The sequence below is a fragment of the Sus scrofa genome, chromosome 17, assembly GCF_054392235.1.
Source record: "Sus scrofa isolate SSC_HxYL_T2T_F1_AM1 chromosome 17, Sscrofa_HxYL_maternal_Yorkshire_Landrace_v2.0, whole genome shotgun sequence".
Classification (NCBI taxonomy): Eukaryota; Metazoa; Chordata; class Mammalia; order Artiodactyla; family Suidae; genus Sus; species Sus scrofa.
Genome location: NC_139399.1, coordinates 45,171,594 through 45,190,577, shown reverse-complemented (window position 1 = coordinate 45,190,577; position 18,984 = coordinate 45,171,594). Strand labels below are relative to the sequence as shown.

The window sequence follows — 18,984 nt, the reverse complement described above, 5'->3', positions numbered from 1 at the left end:
GGCCCCATTTAATACATGGCTCCAAATATCACACTCTTAACACTGAATAAGGTTAAGAGAGATTGCTTCATCAATAAAGCAGGACCAGAACCAATTTGTGATTTGGTGATGGAGGCTGGAGCCAGAAGTTTCTGAGCCCAATGCCATTAATGTCATGCCCTTGATGAAAACTCTTCAGGAAAGCCTTTGTTTCCCATGCCATGGGCAGAAGAGTCACTCCCTCCTCTGGACCCTGATATTCTCTACAGACCTCTGTTGCAGCAACATCCACTGGACTTTTGTATCTACACATCTCCCTCTCTCCATTAGACTCTGAACGCCTACAAAGTGGAGACTCTTTTATTAATCTTTGCAATCCCAGCCTCCAGCACTGCCCTGGCAACCAGTAGATGCTCAGTGAATTTCTGCTAACTAGCAGGTGAGAGAATCCTAGGTGGACACTATTTGAGTCAGTGGATTCCCAGTATTCCTTATATGGCAGCTCTGTAGAAGTGACTATATTTGGTGTTCATGAGATAAAACCAAGTTTGTCATCCATCAGCAGGGCAGAAGGACAAGCAAAATAGTGATGAGAGAGAAAACAAAGGAGGGACAGAGCAAGTGGTGTCTTTGTTCAGTAGACTACAGGAAGCAGAGACTCAAGAGATTGAATCTGTAGCCCAGAAACTGCTGAATCTGGGCTTTCTAGGTGGGGAAGATGTACAAGGTCCTCACCAAGCAAAGAACAACAAAGGCTAAAAATTGCCGTCCTTATCAGAAATCAACACAGCAAAGGAGACCCAGTCCACCCTCTCTGAATTCTCTAGTGACCCTGAGATAAGCCCAAACACTGGATCCCATCATGCTGGCTTAACGGAAAGAACACTGGACAAAGAGTTTGAAGACTGAAGTTCAGCCCTGAGAATGTACTAATTTTTTAATTAATAAATATTTGAGGGAGTTCCCGTCTTGGCTCAGTGGAAACGAATGTGACTAGCATCCATGAGGACGCAGATTCACTGGTCTTGCTCACTGGGTTAAGGATCTGGTGTTGCCGTGAGCTGTGGTCGCAGACACGGCTTGGGTCCCACGTTGCTTTGGCTGTGGCATAGGCCTGCGGGTACAGTTCCAATTCGATCCCTAGCCTGGAAACCTCCATGTGCCATGGGTGCGGCCCTAAAAAGACCAAAAAAAAACTACTAGGATTGCACTAGGCACCTATAATACAACAATGAACACATCACTAATTTGTTGTCAGATCCTGGATCTTAGGATCTTCATATGACACACAGAAGATAACCTCTATGCCACAGGATTGTTTTGAGTGTCAAAGGTGGGGTTTTGTTTGTTTAATTTAAAAAATCTTTTTGGCCATTGCATGCAGCAGCTTGATGTGCAATCTCAGTTCTCAGGGAATGAATCCAGGCTGCTCTGGTGAAAGCAACACATCCTAACAACTAGACCACCAGAGAACTCCCCAGATGTGTGCCCTCACCACATAAATGCTCAGGATAACTCCCTGTGCCAGGGTCTGGATAGGAATCAAGTAGCACATTTCTAACTACTGAATTCCATGATGGAGATGGGATGGAAGAGCAGAAATTTGGACACATTCTCTTTAAACCCCTCTTAGGATCTTTCCCATAGTCACCCATGTCTGAGTGTTCATCACTGGGAAGAGCACTATGGACCTCTTGGATGAGCCCTCTGGATGCAGCAGAAACTTCTTAAAACAAGAACAGACTTAAAACTTTGTAGAAGTTCCTATCATCACGCAGCGGAAATGAATCCGACTAGGAACCATAAGGTTTCGGGTTCGATCCCTGGCCTCGCTCAGTGGGTTAAGGAGCCGGTGCTACTGTAAGCTGTGGTGTAGGTCACAGATTTGGCTTGGATCTGGCGTTGCTGTGGCTCTGGCACAGGCCAGGAGCAACAGCTCCGATTATATCCCTAGCCTGGGAACCTCCATATGCCACGGGTGCAGCCCTAAAAAATGACAAAAAAAACCCCAACTTTGTAGGTAGGAGGCATCTTTCCAGACCCTGAGCTAAAATTACCTGACCTCTGGTCTTTCAACTGTTTAGAAACATTTGGTAGCCATTAAGCCTATTGTTTCCTCATTTTCCTGTTTACTGGCACAAACTCATCAAAACAGAAAGCTTGATGCTCTAACAATTCTCTCTGATTAGTGGTTTGCAGAATTGTCTGTAATCTTATGATTTGCTGGCTGGAAGAGAAAGAATGATGGAGTGTAAATAGTGGAGTGGACCAAGAGGAAGTCAGGCTCCCTGAACTTTAGATTTAGTTCTTCAGTGCACTGGCTATGTAAACTTAATTACAAGAGTTCCCGTTGTGGTGCAGTGGTTAACGAATCCGACTAGGAACCATGAGGTTACAGGTTCGATCCCTGCCCTTGCTCAGTGGGTTAAGGACCCGGTGTTGCCGTGAGCTGTGGTGTAGGTTGCAGACGCGGCTCAGATTCCTCGTTGCTGTGGCTCTGGCGTAGGCTGGTGGCTACAGCTCCAATTCGACCCCTAGCCTGGGAACCTCCATATGCTGCTGAAGCGGCCCAAGAAATGGCAAAAAGACAAAAACAAAACAAAACAAAACAAAAAAACTTAATTACAGATCATAACTGCCTCATCCAGAAAATGGAAGAAGTGAACCAGATCACTGTTGCAGGAACTCTTCCATGAAAAGCCAGTGTTCTTCAAATGTTAGTAAGAGTTCCTCAGAAGGGGGCTCCAAGATCAAATAAAAATAGGAAACTTGGCACACTCCATGCCCTTCTTCCCCCCGTCCCCAGCATGTTAAGGCTCTGAGAAGTCAACAGTTAGAGAAATGTACTTTGCATTATTTGGGCTAACTTTCCCTAAGTTACTAACATCCCTTCTGAGGAAAGACACACTGGAACCTATCTCTAGGGTCTCTGTCAGCTTTAACTCACTGTGATTTGTATCAGAATTACTTAGCCAGTGCCTAAAGCACTTTTGCTTCCCACTAATCCAGTTCTCTTAACCCAGTGAGGCACTTAAATGATAACTCTGGTTTACAGAAATTTATTACATGTAGTTCATTTTACTGTAGTGAGAGTACTAATTTTCAAAGACTCAGAAAATAAGAACTTAAGGTGGAAACTTACAGTTACTGAGCTCCTAATACTTGTTCTATAACTGTGCTGGAATTTTCCATATATTATATCATTTAATCTTAGACAATCATAAGAGTTAAATACTGTTATCCTCCTATTACAGAGAAGAAAACTGAGGCTTGAAGGGGCTAAGTAACTTGCCCAAGGTCATGCAGCTTAAATGTGATGAGCACCAGATTTCAAACCCAGGACTACTTGTCTCCCAAATCTTGGTTGTGTTTGGGGCTCTGCCGCCACGGTTATCAGATGACCACTAACCTTCTTCCCTAAACTTCCCTGGTCACAACCGTCAAGTGGGAAGAGTAAATCTTGGACAGCTTCCCTCAAAGAATTATTCTAAGACTTGAAGGCAATGATAGGCATGAAAGTGCTCTGTAATGTATAAAGATATGAATATAATGGATATTTGAAATATTGTGAACAAATGTTAATATTTCCTTTCATGATATTTTTCTGAGGTACTTGAGGTTCTTACAGGCTTTGAATCATGGAAATCAACTGTCCTTATTCCAGCCACTTCCCAAAATAGAGTTCCTTAGAATTTTCCAGTTAGGAATTTGGATGAACTGAAAACATGTCAATTTCTCAGTACTGATTATTATCTAGGCTATTTGTTAGAGTCACAGTAAGTAGCCAATCTACTTAAGGAGTCAGGAGTAAAATCAACTGTAAGGATGGGAAGGCCTATAGATAAAGGAGATGTCAGATTACCTTTGGGGCGTAAGACTCCTTAATTTGTGGAAAATAGGGACTAGGTCTAAAGGGTCTTTTTAGAAGACCACAGAAGCTGTTGTATAAAATCTATCCAGAAGATCAACAAGTATATTGTGTTATGGGGGGGGGGAAGAGGGCAGGACTGGCCAGCTTCAGTTTGTTCTGGGATGGAAAATACCTTGGCAGGCACCTGGGCATAAAAACAGCAGTAGATATAGGGCTCTCTACTCATCCTCTAGCTCTGCCTGGGATCACACCCTCATGATCCACACCACTGTGGCCATCTGTTCCCTTCAGCTTCTGGCAGAGTAAGGCCAAAAACAATAGCAAAGCATTCTTGGAACCAAGCCGTGGCCATGAACAGAGAAGTAAATAATAAAAGTTCCTGCTCTTAGAGGAAGGCACTGCACCAAGATGGTTTGAGCCTAAGCAGAGGTTTTCTTGCTAAGCAAAGTCTCTGGCTCATGGGTTATATTCAAGAATTGTATGCAATCCCACTCTTGGGCACATATCTGGACAAAACTTTCCTTGAAAAAGACACACGCACCCGTATGTTCATTGCAGCACTATTCACAATAGCCAAGACATGGAAACAACCTAAACGTCCACCAGCAGATGAATGGATTAAGATGTGGTATACACACACAATGGAATACTACTCAGCCATAAAAAAGAACAAAATAATGCCATCTAGAGACTCTCATACTGAGTAAAGTATATCAGAAAGAGAAAGGCAAATATCACAGGATATCACTTATATCTGGAATCTAATATACAGCACAGATGAACCTTTCCACAGAAAAGAAACTCATGGACTTGGAGAACAGACTTGAGGTTGCCAAGGGGGAGGGGAAGGGGGAGGGAGTCTGGGGTTAATAGATGCAAACTATTGCATTTGGAGTGGATAAGCATTGAGAACAGCTGTAGAGCACAGGAAACTATATATAGTCACTTGTGATGGACCAAAATGTGAGAAAAAGAATGTGTATGTGTGTGTGAGAGGAGAGAGAGAGCCTGGGTCACTTTGCTGTACAGTAGGAAATTGACAGAACACTGTAAACCAACTATAATAGAAAAAATAAACATCATTTAAAAAAAAAAAGAACTGTATGAACTGAGTCAATCAAAAGATCCTTCTTCTATGACTTAAGAGGTTCTGTTTATAGTGTCAGGAGCCCTGGATTCCAGTCTTCATTCTGGCATGAATAATTCAGTCACTTTGGGCAAATTACTTAATTTCTGTAGACCTATTTACCTACCTATAAAGCAAGCTCTGTCTGCACTACAAGCTGCTATGTAGCCAATGACATAATAGTTCAGAGAGCACTCTGTAAATGTCATGAGCGGGAACAGCAGGAGCTGACAGAGCACTGGAGCACATGGTCTTAAAATTTCAAAGCCCAGTTTGAGAAAGACTTGAAATAAGCTCCTTTTCTTTCTCCCCAGCCAATTTAAGTCTGTTTTTTTCCATACTGAAGCCATTCTTTGCATATTTAGTGCAGGGAGAGGGAAATCTGCACTCAAGTAGAAGCAGAAAGGTTGCCATCTTTTTACTTTTTACTTTACTTGTTCAGATCCACTATAATGCAAAAGAGAACACAGGATCTGGATTTATAACCCTAGTTTTTGTTAGTCAAAAGCTATAAGACCATAAACAATATTTAACCTCTCTAAGCCTTAGTTCCCTCATCTGTAAATTGGTAGAAAATCTCCAAAATCTTAATATTATAATTAAGAATACCCTGACAAGATACCATAGTAGAAGGGCTTGAGCTCACCTTTTCTCATGAAAATACCAAAATCACAACTGAACAATCACTGACAAAATACACTGGAACCTACCCAAAGATATATTCTACATCCAAAGACGAAGGTGCCACAGGACAGAAAGAGGGGTGCTTTTCTAATATAATCAAATCCCATACCAGCCAGGTGGGTGACCCACAAACTGGAAGATAATTATATTGCGGAGGTTCTCACAAGGGAGTGAGAGTTCTGAGCCCCACGTCAGGCTTCCCAGCCTGGGGGTTTAGTATCAGAAGTCCCCAGAGCATTTGGCTTTGAAGGCCAGAGAAGCCTGAGTGCGGGTGCTTCACAGGACTGGGAGAAACAAACACTACACTCTTGGAGGGCACACACAAGGTTTCATGTGCACTGGGATCCAAGGCAAAGCAGTGACTCCACAGGAGCCTCAGCCAGACCTACCTGTGGGCCTCCTGTGGGAGGAGGGGGTTGGCTGTGACTCAATTGTGGGGGCAAGGACACTGGACACTGATGGAAGATGTCCCAGGGAATATTCATCTGCAAGACCTGGCTCTACCCAACAGCCTGCAGCTCCAGCACTGGGATGCTTCAGGCCAAATAACTAAGAAGTTGGGAACACAACCCTACTCATCAGCAGACATGCTGCCTGAAGTCCTGAGCTCACAGCTGCCTCTAAACACACTGCTTGACACAGCCCTGCTAACCAGAAGGACAATATTCAGCTCCACCGACCAGTAGGCAGACACCAGTCCCTCCCACCAGGAAGCCTGCATAAGCCCCAGGACCAACCTCAGCCACCAGGGGGCAGACACCAGAAGCAAGAGAGCTAGAATCCTGCAGCCTGAGGAAATTTCAGTTAGACAAAACAAGACAACAAAGAAGTATGTTTCAAATGAAGGAACAAGACAATCCCCCCACAAAAAAACAACCAAGTGAAGTGGAGATAGGCAATCTACCTGAAAATTAATTCAGAGTAATGATAGTAAATCAAGACCTTAGAAAAAGAATGGAGGCACAGACAAGATACAAGAAATATTTAACAGAGAGCTAGACAATTTAAAGAACAGAGATGAGGGAGTTCCCATCGTGGCGCAGTGGTTAATGAATCCGACTAGGAACCATGAGGTTGCAGGTTCGATCCCTGGCCTTGCTCAGTGGGTTAAGGATCTGGCGTTGCCGTGAGCTATGGTACAGGTTACAAACGCAGCTCAGATCCCACAATGCTGAGGCTCTGGCGTAGACCGGCAGCAACAGCTCCGATTTAGACCCCTAGCCTGGGAACCTCCATGTGCTGCAGGAGCAGCCCCAGAAAAGGCAAAAAGACAAAAAATAAAAAAATAAAAAAATAAAGAATAGAGATGAGCAATACAATAACTGAAATGAAAAATACACTAGAAGGAATCAATGGCAGAATAAATGAGGCAGGAGTTCCCGTCGTGGCGCAGTGGTTAACGAACCCGACTAGGAACCATGAGGTGGCGGGTTCGATCCCTGGCCTTGCTCAGTGGGTTAACGATCCGGTGTTGCTGTGAGCTGTGGTGTAGGTTGCAGACGCAGCTCGGATCCAGCGTTGCTGTGGCTCTGGCGTAGGCTGGTGGCTGCAGCTCCGATTCAACCCCTAGCCTGGGAACCTCCATATGCCGAGAGAACGGCCCAAGAAAATGGCAAAAAGACAAAAAAAAAAAAAAAAAAAAAGAATAAATGAGGCAGAAGAGTGAGTAAGCGAGCTGGAAGACAGACCAGTGGAAATCACTGCTATGGAACAGAATAAGGAAAAAAGAATGAAGACCCTTCCCCCATGGCTCGGTGGGTTAAGGATCTGGCATTGTCACTGCTGTGGCATGTTTTTATCCCTGGCCAAGGAACTTCTGCCAGACGTGGGTATGACAAAAAAAAAAAAAAATCAAAAACAAAAACAGGTATCTGTTGTATCTGTTGTTGGCTGAATGAATTAAAACCTGGCTCTAGAAATCCAAAGGTGATGCAGGGAAAAGCTTCCTAGAAAGCAACCCTGGAAGTCAGGAGGCCTGATCATTTCTAATACTAACTCCACTACTGCTGTGCTCAGAGATCTCAGGCAAGCCCAAGTTCTTCTTTGGACCAACCATAAGTAAGATATTGTCTATAAATGATCTCAAAAGGTCCTTTTAGCACTGATAAAATATGAAGCTTCAGATTCATGCTAAGTCTTAAGGGTGAGGAACTTCTGAAGCCACTGTATGCTCCAGAGTATGGAAGGCCCAACATCATTGACCATGAACAGCAGCAGGCACACTGAACTATGCTGTCAGCAGCCTCCCAGCCCACTGGTTTACTTAATTCCTCCTGACAAAGTGCCAAGTATAAATCGTAGGTAAGCAGCAGAGCATTTTAATGAGTCCAGAGCCTAATGAATCTTTTCCTTCCTGTGTCAATTAGAATTTCAAAGCTAGGCTCCCCAAGGACCAATTTACTGGGAACAGAGAGGAGCCTTTTGTTCATCGGCTGCTGCCTGAGTTACCTGCCCTGGCCCTGTATGTCTGCTAGTAACAATCTTGCTCACTCAGATATGTGACCTGATGATACAGAGACTGCCCAACATTTCTGGGGCCTGAACTTGAAGAAGGAAAGGAGGGGGTCTAGTGCATTTCTGGGAGGTGGTCAGAGAATCAAAGCAGCCCTGATTTGAATGTCAGCTCCCAAGGACACCAGTCTTCAAAGAGCTAATAGCCTCAGATCAACCTGCCATTCACCCAAGTATCAGGTATTGTATGACACCCATTTGAATCGTGAGGTATTCTGACTCTCCTCACAACAGCCCTCAAAGTAGATATCAACAGCACTATTTTACAGGAGGAGAAACTGAGGCCCTGAGAGGTAAGTGAGAATTTTAAGAAACTAAGGAACCAGTTGAAGAACTAGCTAAGGAACATAATCAGTAGCTGGCAAGCAGAGATTTGAACTCACATCTATGCAGTTCCAGAGCAAATTCTATCAAACATCAGCAACCCTACCCAGGAGCTGACGGGAGCAGCAACTGATGTCCTGAAAGGCAGAGATGGCAGCCAAAGTCATGATGGACACTGCCATAAATAGATGGTCTTTTGCCCCAGTCCAAATCAGAGTGCCTGTGCATTGCTGGTCTTCCACGCAATAAAGCTGGCAATCCCATTTATCCCCAGAACATAATCCAAGTAAAGTCACCATCAACACTACCTCTAGATTTCTAGCCTAGAAGTCTTTTGATTTATGAAGAGGTATCAATCCTTGATCTAATAGTTCCCAGACACCCAGTTCTTTTGCCTCCCATACTGTCCTAAGTCACACAGTGCCAGCCAGGTTGCCTCTGCAATGTCATCAAAAGAGGTACATTTTCCAAGGCAAGAGGGTAAGCAAGTCAGATTTCCAAATGGTTATGGGATGGAATTTTAGGGCTCTGGTGGGAAAAACATTGAGTGAAGTCAAAAGGTTTGTCCAAATTTACACAGCTAGAAAATAGCAACAACTGAAACACAAGAAAATACTGAATCCTAACATGGCATCTCACTATACAGAGCAAGAATAATAAATATAGAAAAAATGAGATAAGTGGTTTAAAATTTTTTTATAACTTTTAATGCATAAGCAGTGAGATACTGCTATATAGCACTAGGAACTATATATATATCTAGTCACTTATGATGGAGCATGATAATGTGAGAAAAAGAATGTATATACATATGTGCGACTGGGTCACCTTGCTGTACAGTAGAAAATTGACAGAACACTGTAAACCAGATATGGTGGAAAAATAAAAAACTTTTTATAATTTTATTTTAAGTCAATTATAGACTCATAGATTCATATTTGTAATGAGTACTGGTTTTTTTTTTTTTTGCTTATTAGGGCCCCATTTGCAGCATATGGAGGTTCTCAAGCTAGGGGTCGAATCAGAACTACAGCTGCTGACCTACACCACAGCCACAGCAACACCGGATCTGAGCCAAATCTGTGACCTACACCACAGCTCATGGCAACGCCCAATCCCTAACCCAGGGACTGAGGCCAGGGATCGAATCTGCAGCCTCATGGTTCCTAGTCGGATTCGTTTCCATTACGCCACAATGGGAACTCCAATAACAAGTACTTTTTAAAGAGTTCCCATTGTGGCGCAGCGGAAACAAATCCCACTAGGAACCATGAGGCTGCAGGTTTGATCCCTGGCCTCGCTCAGTGGGTTAAGGACCTGGCATTGCCGTGAGCTGTGGTGTAGGTCGAAGATGTGGCTTGGATCCCGCATTGCTGTGGCTGCGGCGAAGGCTGGCAGCTGTAGCTCCGATTGGACCCCTAGCCTGGGAACCTCCATATGCCGTGGCTGTGGCCCTAAGAAAAGCAAAACAAAACAAAGAAAACATAAGTACTTTTTAAAGGCACTTTAGGAGTTCCCGTCGTGGCGCAGTGGTTAACGAATGTGACTAGGAACCATGAGGTTGCAGTTCAATCCCTGCCCTTGCTCACTGGGTTAACGATCCGGCGTTGCCGTGAGCTGTGGTGTAGGTCGCAGACGTGGCTTGGATCCCTTGTTGCTGTGGCTCTGGCGTAGGCCGGTGGCTACAACTCTGACTCGACCCTTAGCCTGGGAACCTCCATATGCCACGAGAGCAGGCCTGGAAAAGGCAAAAAGACAAAAAAAAAAAAAAAAAAAAAAAAAAGTAAAGGCACTTTAGCACAGTGTCTGGCACACAGAAACTCATCTAAGAAGTGTTGGTTATTAGATATTAGGAAAAAGAGAGAGGGCATTCGGGACAGCCTTTGAGGAAGAACAACTAAGTTTGTCTTTACAGAATGCTCATGTATACACATGTAACACTTTCAGTTTTCTTTTAATGGCCAAACCTGTAGCATATGGAAGTTCTTAGGCTAGGGATCTAATCAGAGCTGCAGCTGCAACCTACGTTACAGCCACTGCAACACCAGATCTGGGCGGCATCTGCAACCTATACCACAGCTCAAGGCAACACTGGATCTTTAACCCACTGAGTGAGGCTAGGGATCTAAGCCGCTTCCTCATAGAGAAAACATTGGGTCCTTAACACACTGAGCCACAATGGGAATTTCCATATAGAATACTTTAATCTTCCCAATGATCTCATCAAGGAGGTATTAACATTCCCATTTTAAGGAAGAGAAAACTGTTCTCAGAGGTCAAGTAAATTATCCAAGATTAGCCAAAGCTGGGATTCAAACTCAGATATATACAACTCCAAGCACTGTATGTGTTTTCTACGCTGCTTCTCTCAAGATAAGACTGGGGCTGGGTTTTAAAGACAGGCCTAGAGGTTAAGAACAGAAGAGGGGTAGAAAAAGGGGGTGGGGGAGTAGCATGAACTAGGGTGCAAAATTTAGCAACATACTGTCTTTGCAAAGGGTGATAGTTCAAAGACATTGGCCAGAATAAAACAGTAAACTCACATGACAAAGAGCAAATTAAAAAGCTTAAGGGCAGATGGCAGAAGGCCACTGAATGCTAGCTGCTCTTGCCAACTATGTGGGTCACAACTTGACTCCCTTTTGCTGGACACTAAAGGGAGTTAGCTTAGAGAAAATGAAAAGCCAGAGACTGGGAGGCAAAGGAAATCAAGTTCTGCCACTAATTAGGTAAGTGGCCTTGGGCAAGTCACTTGTCTTCTCTGGGTTTCTAATACCAGGGGATCAAACTAGAAGATGTCCAAGGAGCTTTGATCTTCCAGGAATCACTCTATTACCAGACCATGTGTGCAAATCTGAGTCTGGGAAAGGCTAATGCTATGATTAAGCAAAGAAGACTGAAATGAAACAGAACAATGGTGTGACAGGAGCCCTGGACAGAGGGCTAGGGAAAGAGAGCTGAGTGAGGGAGAAGAAAATAAAGGAATTAAATGGGATTTGAGTTAATCTTGGCTAAAAGCCAGAAGAAAGCAGGGAGGCAAGGGAAGAGAGGCTGAATCAGGATGGTACCAATCCTGGCTTTGTACTAACTTACTACATGGGCCCTGTATATTCTGGCCTCAGCTATCCCTTTTCCAACCTCATTTCCTGCTTCTTTTCTCCTGGGTGCTATTCCAACCACCCTGTCTGCCTTCTAGTTTCTCTACAAACAGGCTCATATCTTTCTTAATGATTTATTCATTTTCCATCTCCCCAACTAAAACGAGTCCATGAAGGCAGTCTTTGTTGACTGCCATATCCCAGCCACAAGAACAGTGTCAAGCATTTGTTGAATGGATGAATGTATCAACTACTGGTCCCTGAGGTTCCTTCCAATTCTGACATGTTAAGTAAGATTAACTTGTGGGATTGTGGAACTGGTGAACATCTCAGAAGTTCAATATTCAAGCCTGCATGAGCTTAGGTCTAACCTGTCCTTTTGGCTCAGGTTATTTGCTTTGCCTCAGTGGGTCTTTAAAAATAACCATCTCCAGAGTTCCCATTGTGGTGCAGCAAAAAATGAATCCAACTAACATCCGTGAGGATGTGGGTTTGATCCCTGGCCTTGCTCAGTGGGTCAGGGATGCGGTGTTGCTGTGAGCTGTGGTGTAGGTCACAGACACAGCTCAGATCCCACGTTGCTGTGCCTGTAACGTAGGCTAGCAGCTGCAGCTCTGATTCGATCCCTTGCTTGGGAACTTTCATATGCCACAGGTATGGCCCCAAAAAGTAAAAGGGGGGGGGGGAAACCACTTCCAAATGTAACAATCACAAACTAACACACAACTACACACATGCACAAACAGACGAATACATATTACTTAAAGAATTATTAGGATTTCCTGTTATGGCTCAGTGGAAACGAATCTGACTAGCATCCATGAAGACGCAGGTTCGATTCCTGGCCTACCTCAGGGGGGGTTAAGGATCCGGCACTGCTATGAGCTGTGGTGTAGGTTGCAGACACAACTCAGATCTGTGGCTATGGTGTAGGCAGGTGGCTACAGCTCCAATGCGACTCCAAGCCTGGGAACCTTCATATGCCGCAAGTGTGGTCCTAAAACACAAAAACAAAAAAAAAAGAATTATTATTTGCTAGATGTGAAATACAATACACACATTATTTCCTTAACTTAAAATATGAGGCCTTACACAGTTTAGCCCCAACTTAACTTTGATAACTTTAACCCTAACCACACTCCATTCCTGAAGTCTTATGCTCTAACTACAGTTGACTGTTTACTCTTCTCTGAGACACACATGAAATCTTCCGTGCCTTTCTCCGCTCTGGTCCCTTTGCTTAGAAGCCACAGACTTCCCTTCACAAATGCCAAGTAGCTCATCTTTCACAACTGTCAAATGCTACATTCCTGAAGTCCAACTCAAATATCACTTCTTTTTAAAAAATATTTTTATTATAGTTGATTTACAATGTTGTGCCAATTTCTGCTGTACAGCAAAGTGATCCAAGCCATAAATATATATACATTCCCTTTCTTTCTTTTTTGCTTTTATAGGGCCACACCTGTGGCATAGCAAAGTTCCCAATCTAGGGGTTGAATCAGAACTATAGTTGCTGGCCTACACCACAGCCACAGCAATATGGGATACAAGCCGTGTCTGTGACCTACACCACACCTCACGTCAACGCTGGATCCCCAAGCCACTGAGCGAAGCCAGGGATCAAACCTGCATCCTCATGGATACTAGTCAGATTGTTTCCACTGCTCCGCAACAGGAACTCCACATTCCCTTTCTTATATTATCTTCCATCATGATCTATCCCAAGAGACCATGTACATATGGGTAGGACCTCATTGCTTATCCATTCTAAATTTAATAGTTTGCATCTACTAACCCCAAACTCCCAGTTCATCCCACTCCTTCTCCCCTCCCCCCAAATATTACCTCTTTTGTGAAACCTTCAGGCAGTTGGTGTCCCCCCTCCTCCATGCTCCCAAAGCACTCCACACACATCCATTAATAGTCATTATCACTGCCATCTACTTACTTTACTTACCTTGATAAACTATGGGCTGCAACGGCCTTGACCATGTGTTTACCTTCTTATCCCCAAGGACCTATCCCTTTGCCAGGCACAAATGTTTACTACCATATTGGATGTTAACATAGCACCACAACTAATTACACTTCCTAACCTTCACTGGTGGACTTAATCTGGTAGTTCTTCCTTCATATTGTCCCAAAGTTGGTGTCCCTAGTATTTCTACCCTCTAATATGAATTCCTATGGGATTAGAGAAGAAACTGGAAAGAAAGGGGAGAAATAGTATTTGCAGAACCTTGAATGTAATGCTAAGGAGGCTGGACTTATTCCAGAGGTTTTATGAGCAATAAAGTGATAGGAATAAGATCTGTATCTTAAAACCTACGGAGAGAAAAAGGAGGTTATATTTAAGAGGCAAAGACTGGATGTGCAGAGACAAGTTAGTTGGCAATTAAAGTCAGTGAGAGATTAAGATCTGGCCTCAGGTCGTAACAGTGGGAAGAAGATGGGCAAAACAATTCAGAGACAAAACCACATAATGAAAGCAGTTGCCTACTTTACCTGAGTAAAACTCTGCTCACAACAAACTTCCTAGAGATAGAACTCTGACCTCTCTGCATCCAAGATGGCCTTGAGGATAACCAGAAGCAAAGAAAAGGCCTCCATGACCAAGACTAGGATTAGCAAAGGCCAAGCTCCAAGCCAGTGAATAGGGCTATAGGAGACAGCTCAAGATCATGCTGATTGATGGCTGCTACTTACAGAAGCTTCAGCCAAGAAGTTGGGTCCGTGCCCTGAGGTAGAAAGATGCTTTTCAAAGTTGGGAAAGGTCTAGCCAGCTTTAATACCAGAGGCTCTAATCATTTTCAGCCATGCTTTGCTAACGAAAATTATCCCAAAACTGGAGGTTAGGCAAAAAGATGACTGTATAACCTTTTAAAGTCATGTTAAGACATTCTTTTTAGTATGCATCTGAGTTATCTGATGTTCTTGCAGAATGGAATTTCATTCGATTTACTGTTCACAAACAGACTTCAAATATTTTAAAACTCTGCAAAATTAGAGGTTAATGTGTAGAAAACTGAGAATATGTACTATTTTTTTGTAGAGAAGATATTATGAAACATTACATTTTCATTAAGACATTAATTAATTTTGGATCTAATTTCAGCAATCTTTTTTCACTAACAACATAAATCTATTCTCCCAGCTATTCTCTTTCTGCTAGTTGCTACATTAATGAGTTAAACAAAACCTGACAGTGTTCACATGTATGAAAATTATGCTTTGACATAGTATACTCACCCTCAAGCCTGCCTACCTCATGGAAACCAGATGCCAAGAGGCAAAAGAAGCCTGACATCTAGGCGCAGGATGTTAGTAAAGTGGAACAAGTGGTCACTTATGAAATGACATAAAGCTCAGTGTAGCAAAAAAGGGCACCAGGCTGAGAGTCAGGAGACCTGTCACTAATTTACTGTGTGACCTTGGGCATACTACTTACTGCCCCTTGCTGGGCCTCAATTTCACAATTATAAAAGGGGGGAATTGACCTAGGTCAGTGTTGTTTGACAAACTGTGTTCCTGGCAACCCCGCTGGTTTAAGATGCCTCAGAGGCCGTCTTTGATGAGGACAGGACTGGTAGACTGGACTGGCCCCTCAATGTCACATCAAACAGAGCTGCTCTGTTTTAGATATTGAATTATGTGTTTAAATAAAGGGCTCTTCCATAAAACTGATAACTGTTAATTAAGGTCTCTTCCCACTCTGACATCCTAAAATTCCATTATTTTATGGCAAATGATCCTAGGGAAAATAGCCAAAACTATCACCGCTTACCCTATGCTTAAAAACATTATCATTAGAAGAAGGTCTTACTAAGAAGACCCTAGCAGTTGAGTAGGAAGGGGTAAGGAAGGGGACAAATGGGCAGAGCAGGGCGTACTCAGAAAAGGGCAGACTAGTGAGCTGCCCCTTTCGCAAATGAAGATTGAGTGGAACCCAAGACCAAAGACAAAACACTTTCAGGGAGGCCTTGGACCTCACTGACCTTATCAAGACTAAGCATTTGGACTCTAGCCCCTGACTCTGCCACCTAAAGTTAGATGCCTTCAGTTTCTTCATACTAAGATCTCAAGGTGCTTTGTAAGCTGAAAAGTCATAACAGATTTGAAGACACATTAGAGCAATCTTATTCTGAAATCTTTTACTTGTGTACATCTCTCCTGCCAAATCCCTGAAGGAAGTTCATCACGCTTCAGATGCAGAGACCCTCTCTCTTCCTTCCCTCCATTTCAGAGCTGGGCATACAGGTAAGGAAGGGGCTCGTTGCTTGGCATATTCCCCTCATTCAACTTTTGAAAATGTCAAGTACACTTTTTGCTAGAGCCTCCATGTTGAAGATGGAAACCTGGCCTCTGGCTTGGTGCTTAAACTTATGGACCACACAACTAGATCCTGGAGAAGTTGGTCTGAGGCAAGACAGGGCAGAAGAAAATGTACTGAAGGCATGGAAGAGATTTCCATTATACCAAAGTCACTGAATGCCCCTTCCTGGCCATTCCTGAACACTCTACCCTCCTGGAAGGGCAGAGGCCAGAGGTAGTGTGATACTCAGGAAAGAGCTTACTATACAAAGTATATGGGGTCTATGGGGGCAGAAGTACCGCTGAGTTCAAACCCAAGTTCTTTCACAGACTAGGTAAATGGCCTCTAGTAAAAATCATTTAGTTCACTGAGCCTCAGCTTTTCCCTGTGCAGCTATTAGTAACTTAATGAATTATAAAGATTAAGGGAGATATCAAATTAACCTATTCACAGTACCTGGCACATAGTAGGTACTCAATAAATGTGATTTATATCAAGGGGAAAGGACAAAGTGCAAAAGATGACTGAATGTGATTCACATGACAGGTAGGGAAGACTAGGGCACAAACCTCAGCCAGAAGCAGATGAGAGCTGTGAGTGACTCAGAATGGGAATGGGCTGATTTGGAGAGTCTGTTGTGCTATTCTAAGAGCATCTGGATCCTGTACCAGCCAAAGCAAATCAAACAGGAGTGCTTATGAAGTGCCTGTTTCTAAAACAAGAACGTGCTGTGTTACTGACACACACCACAGGGGAATTGAAAAGACTGCTGGCGGAGACGTTAAGAAAGCTGACATCCTTTCAGTTCCAGTCTTCACTACTACATACATACGGGTACAGCTGACCTTGGTGCCAGAAAAGCAAGTCCTGGACTGAGACACAAAAGACCTGGGTTCTGGTCTAGCTTGATTCTGAGCAGGTAACAGCATCTCTTAGTCCTCAGTTTTTTTCTTTCTCCTCCAAATAATAATTCTTTATGTGCCTACTCTATTATCATGCATTTTCAGATGATGATACTATGGTTCAGAAAGGTTAGGCTAATACTGGCAGGAATCTGAAGTTAAGGTCTGCTGTCAAAGCCAGTAGTCTTTCTACTCTGCTGCATCATCTCTTAGTGTTAATGAGGAAGTCAGGCCAAGTGGACCAAAGCATTTCTGGACTTGAAAATTTTATGGTTCTTAGTGGCCTAAAACTATGGTTTCAAGAGCATTCTAAATACATACTCTGGTGCCAGACAAAGCCTCAACAGTTAAGAAACTTTCTCCTATAAATGAAATCCTCAACATCAACAGTAAAACCCGGGGTACAAACCAATTTGAGAGCCAGAAGAAACAGGATAATGAAATTTTAGGAAGCCTAAAGAGATCCTTGGAGAATACATCACCAAATTCGTTTTACGGATGGGGATATGAGGGCTGCAAAAAGAGAAATAGCTTGCTGGGAACACCAGGAAACTGAGTAATGGAGAACAAACTGGGTCCTATGCCTTACAGTCTCATTATACTCATTATATCCTCAGTCTCCAACCTTCCAGACCATTCTGATCTTCTCTTTGATATTTCTTTTCCAAGTACTGGCTGAAAGGCAGATCATTGCCCCTGCAGCAAACTCCTACTAGATACTTTTCCTTTTAGATAAATGGCTCTTTCTTTCCTCCTGACTCTTTTCTTCCTTTGAACTATAGACCAAGTGCCTTCAGAGGCACAGAACTGGAAGAGACACATCAGCAATTACAGATCAACTTTCTACTTCATTCCTTCTTTTTGGAACTGAGGAAAACTGAGGCCCAGAGACATTTAATGCTTTGCCGAGAGCCTGTGTCACAATACTCCACATTCTACTACAATCTAACACTGAACACGTGGTATCAGAATTTATTTCAACCAATCCAGGCCAGGCATTTTCCCATTATCTCCTATTTGCATCACAATAACTGTATAGGCATTACTGTTTCCATTTTGCAGATGAGGAAACTATAGCTTGGAGAGGTTAGTAGTAATATAGGAAATAAATGTCAGATCAGAAGGATTTAAATCTTTGGCTTCAAAGATTTAAAAGCTTCCTCTCTTTCCCTAGCAGCATATGACCTAAAGTTTTCAAAAGTACATACAACAGTGGGAAAGATGCAGTTAATCTTCCTCAAGATCAATTATACTGAAGATAACTTTCATCCCCTGCCCTATGCACTTATTAGTACAGTTACTCTTGACATATTACGCTAACTGGGGAAATGAGGGGAGGGGAGGGAGATGAGAGGAAGGGACAACAGTAGAGATTCGGATAATACTAAATGACAAATGATTCAACAGAAGCTATTTCTGGAGTTCCTGTGGTGCCTCCGCAAGGACGAACCTGACTAGCATCCCTGAGGATAAGGGTTCAATACCTGGCCTCACTCAGTGGATTAAGGTTCCAATGGCAGCTCTAACTGCCATTCGACCCCTAGTCTGGGAACTTCCATATGCTGCAAGTGCAGCCCTAAAAAGCAAAAAAAAAAAAAAAAAAAAAAAGGCAATTTCTGTTTTGGGGTTAATGTGATCTTTTGTAGTATAGTTTTAGGTTTTTTGTTTTCTGTTTTTTTTTTTTTCTGCATCTGCCTCACTAGATCTCAAATCCCGTTTATTCCTGCCCTACTCATCTCAGGATTCTGGCACTGCAGTTGCTCATGGACATTGGTTTACTGATTTATGGTTACCCAGTTTGGGTGTTTGATTTCTTGGCTTTATTCTTACGCTCAGAATCCTAACTCTGCCACAGTCAACATCCTTAAAACTGCCCTCTAGCTGATCTGACTTATAGGACTTGTCAGTCCCTCTTCTGTCAGGCTTGCTGATCCAATGGGACAGAAAGACCTTCTTTCATTTTAATGAAAACTGAGGGAGGAGGAGGACACAGGGCCTGATGGGGCCCAGAACCTTTTGCACACTATTCCTTCCCCTCAAGTGAGCTGGGCCTTGTCGCTTTCCCTGTGACAGCAACCATCAGGAAAGCTAGCTGTCTCTGGAACCAAAGCAATAAAATGTGGGCAAAATTCCTGAGTGGAAAAGGAACAGGGACAGCTACTTTTAATATGAGC

General features: G+C 43.2%; 1 protein-coding gene and 1 long non-coding RNA gene across 17 annotated transcripts in view; one reads left to right on the top strand and one right to left on the bottom strand.

Annotated features, from left to right (window-relative positions):
• RALY (RALY heterogeneous nuclear ribonucleoprotein) overlaps positions 1-18,984 on the bottom strand; it is a 94,593-nt gene that overhangs the window by 27,804 nt on the left and 47,805 nt on the right. The gene's annotated exons all lie outside the window — the stretch shown is intronic.
• Positions 9,924-18,419, top strand: LOC146395270 (uncharacterized). Its single transcript, XR_014832215.1, has 3 exons — positions 9,924-10,278; positions 12,028-12,145; positions 13,344-18,419. It is a non-coding gene; the product is annotated as an uncharacterized LOC146395270 (long non-coding RNA).